Genomic DNA, 4339 nt, shown 5'->3' on the forward strand with positions numbered 1-4339 from the left:
AGATGAATGGTCCCTAGATATAGATTTATTTTCTTTGAGATTTTGCGAGTGAAGACTCCCTTCCTATTCCTTTATATGACATAAGACAGCAGAGCGTATGCAATGCATGATTGAAAGGTACAGAGCCAAGTTCAACCCAACATGGTGAGTATTTGAGCGTAAATGTCCCTCCTGTTACCGGGGTCTATAACAACAGACACCATTGCTGCAGCGCAGGACAGGGTGAAGTGGAGGTCCATGATCGCCCACGCCAGTCGGCAAGGCACCGGATGATGATGACGATAATAACGACTTATTACACAGAAATCCGATACACTCTCCTTTGGTTAGGAAATATGCGAAGGTTAAATTTCAATGGTAAGACAATCCATAACAAGAGCTCTACCCAGTTAGTGGTCCTCAGGGTAATGATGTACAAAATTCCCTCCTGTTACTTTCCCTTCTGTTACCCGGGTTTTGGTAGCAGGAGAGAATAAAAAGTAACAGGCGAGAAAGGAATGTACTCAGTGGCTTAACTGACCACAGGTTGGGTTAGAATGTGAGGTAGTCAACGCTTAATAGAGTGAATGAAAGGGGTTAGAACTAAAGGCACGTTGTGTTTTTCAACAGAACACCTGGATTGTAATTTTTATATTTGAGTAACAGGACGGAATTTAGAGTAACAGGAGAGGATACAAGATAGCAAGAAGGAGGGGTACTTGTCAAATAGCTAAACTAAACAAAGTTAGCATTGAAAATTGGCCATTTATACACAAACAAAACAGAATAGTTATTCTATGAAAGATGTGTCTGTACTTTTTCAACTAAATCTTGTATTGTGATTCTGTAATTTAGGTAACAGTATGGAATTGAGAGCAATAGCGAGGGAACAACAGAGTAAAATGAAAGACAAAACCTTCTATTTTTCCTTCATCGATGATAATAATAATGCAACCGACTTTGTTCCACCAAAGTATAGAACCTTCTGTGTTGATTAATGGTATCGAAGAGTTCTAAGTAATCGTGATATTGGGGGTTTAAGGGTTCGAGCCTCAGCTCGGTCCAACATTGTGTCCTTGAGAAAGACACTTAACACGAATTTCCCATTTGGCTCCGTCCTTTCAGAGAGGACGTTAAACTCGGAGGTCCCACCTCTGAAATAATCTTATAAGGCCGCTGAACCTGTACTATTTAACCATTTTAACCAAAGTGTTCTTAAAATGTAGGTCTAGATCTAGATCTTTTATTTAGTTGCAGATTAAGAAGTGCATTTCGCGTTGTTGCAGAGATGTAGATGTTGACTGAAGTACAAAATAAGAATCTTCTTCGCAGAAAATTTGTCACACATGAAATGACTATGCCACTTATGCTAGATCTAGATTGATTGTATGAAAGGCAGCCCTATTGATAGTTGATTTCTCAAACAGGACTTTTATTAATATTTGCTTTTTTCACCAGAGACAAAGCTGACTCCTGCTGAAAAAAATTAATAAAGGAGAGACAGAGAAGGGCGAAACAAGAACCCAGCGAAGACACTGCACGACATGCAGTATGAAAAGCAGAACTGCATCAAAGACAAAGAACAAAGGGAAAGGAAACCTGTCGTTTGTATGATTTCAAGAGACCATTGGGCAGCATGTATGGAATGGAGAAAAACGAAGAAAGACACAAATCTGAAGAGGAAATCAAACCGATGCCCCATCCTCAAGTGTGTTATTTTTTTCTAAACTAAAATGTAGGTTTGCAATGAAAACAGTGCATGCAGAGAAAAAGATAGAGCAAGAAGGCAGTGAAAAGAATACTGAAATTTCCGTTTGCTTTCCTGGATGAACTGAAAGACAGATAAAAGAAAACAATTAAAGTATTCGACTGTTGGCTTCTGGAGAAATATTAAGAAAGTACAAAATCCAGAGCAAATTTTAATTTTGTAGAACTCACAACATAAAGAACAAAAGGAAACTGAAGAAAAAAGTGCTTTCAACTCTGCAGATAGATAAAGTGCATATTTAGAATGTTTTTTTCCTTTGGCCTGGCAACTCGAGAATTTTGAACGGTTTGAAAATATTGTTATCTTGAAATAGATTTTAAAAAAACTCATAAACGTTTGTTGAATGACATCGTAAAACATCTGTACAGACAGGACCAGAGCAGTTCAAACATTTGTTTTACAAGCTTTTGGCGGCGGAGGCTATTTATTAATCAGATCAAAACGCTTGTGCGTGCAAGATTTGTGTTAACCCAGAGTTGATAACTGACGCATTGTTTTTGCATTGTGTTCATCTGAAGGTTATTCCTGCTCAAGTTTGGCCAAAACATGCATGGATCGTGTGATCACAGAAACCCAGTCCCACTACTAAACATCCATCCCCATCGACGGGACGCAACTTAAACATGCTGAGGAATTTAAATAGCTTGGAAGCATGCTTACACATGACGGAAGATTGGACATAGGAAAATTGAAATCAGGACCCAAAATCAAATGCAGAAACCTATAAATTGTCAGCACTACTCCCCCATAAACACCTACCAATGGAAGTAAAAAGACAACGACTTATTCACAGCATATTCCTTCCAACATCGACTTACGATATAAAACAGGAAGACGAAAGACTCATAAACGAAATTCGACAGGGAATAAACCAGTTATGGAACAAGAACAACAAAGAATGAAGTGGTTCGGTCATCTGATTAAAGTGTCACCAAATCTACCAGCTTCACGAGCTTACAACTGTACTATGGCCGGATACAAGGGCAGGTGCAGACCCCGCAAAACCTTGGCTGGATAGCGTTATAGAGGATAGAGGTTCTCCAAAAGAATAACATTTCAACAACAGAAGCCACCTACACTACCCTTGATTGAAAATTGTACCCTCCCCCCCCCCTTTTCGACATCTAATGATGCAAGAGGAAGGATGAAAGAAAAATAAAATGATCCAATCCTAGCATACTCTGAAGACATGCGACTCACTGCAACGTGGCAGAAATGGGTAGTTATGAAAGAAAATAGAAATCTCGAACGACGAACAGAAGAAAATAAGAATCACTAAGAAGAGAACAGAAACTGGGAGGCTGATGCCATTGTGGGCTTTATTCCAGAAAACGTCTTGACAGTACAAGTTATACGATTCTAATATTGACCATCAGTTTAAGGAAAGACATGGAGCAATCTTCAAGCCAACGAAGCAAGACGTTTCTAACGTTGCTAACGTTGCTTAAAATTGTTTTTGTAAAATGGAAGAGGAAATACAAAAAGCACACACGTTGGGGCTTTGCAAAATCAACTGTCTACACTGCACACTGGTAACTTTACTTTACTCCTACTTAATCTGATCTCTTATACTGCGAGGTGTCGAGGAGAGATTCAGTTCTCGGACATGAGCCAGGTGTGTGGCTTTTCGGATCGGCATATTGTGTCTTTGAAGGATATCTTTGACTCCATCGATCTATTTTTTTATTAGCCTACCTTTTGTTCTGATGCCATCGAATCGCATGTTGTATAGACCTTTGTGACTGGCAGTTGTGGCCCCATTCTCATTACGCGTCCAAACCATCCTCTCGATATATTTCGTTTTGACGCCCACTTATTGTTTAATGTTTGATGCCTTCGATTTTTTTACAGTGGTAACTACACCCAGTAAATAACGTCTCCACCGAATATGTTACATGCCTTTAACATTCCCATCCATTCTTCAGTTATTCCTTTAGATGATATCACTAATATAAGAGTTTCATTCTTGATGAGTTTTTGTTGTTAAAACCTGATAACAGTCTTTTATGTTCCCTCCTGTTACCCACTTTCTCTCATGTTACCCAATTTTCCTTCCTGTTACCGCCTCTCTTTACGTTCATTAAAAAAATCTTGAACTTTGTTTTTAAAAAGTAAGTGTGGGATTAGCTTCACCTTACTGCTAAAAGTAATAGAAATCCATTTGATCACAATGTGTTTGATCTTAGAGTGAGAATCACAAACTGAAACTCAAAAATTTTCACTGTTTTTTTTTAAAGTTTCGCACTTTAATCAGAAATAATTTTGCGTGGATTGTAAAACTAAAGTGTTTTTAATTTGCCTGATGAATAGACCTAGTTTCACCAACGTATATTGCATTAACCCCCCAAAACCTATTCCGGTAACACAGCTCTATGATTTCTGTTGGTAACAGGAGAGAACTTGTTCCTAGGAAGCTTAACGCAAAAGTTGACGTTACGCTAAAAAATTTCATATTTATGTCTATAGATGGTTGATTCATTTCATCAATATTATTTCGAAAGTTTTTATTAATATTCATTTTTTGAAAAACTGAGAATCTAAAATGTGACATTCTTTTGAAAATGACTCACATATTAAACACACACACACACA

The sequence above is a fragment of the Aplysia californica genome, unplaced genomic scaffold (assembly GCF_000002075.1).
Source record: "Aplysia californica isolate F4 #8 unplaced genomic scaffold, AplCal3.0 scaffold00801, whole genome shotgun sequence".
Classification (NCBI taxonomy): domain Eukaryota; kingdom Metazoa; phylum Mollusca; class Gastropoda; order Aplysiida; family Aplysiidae; genus Aplysia; species Aplysia californica.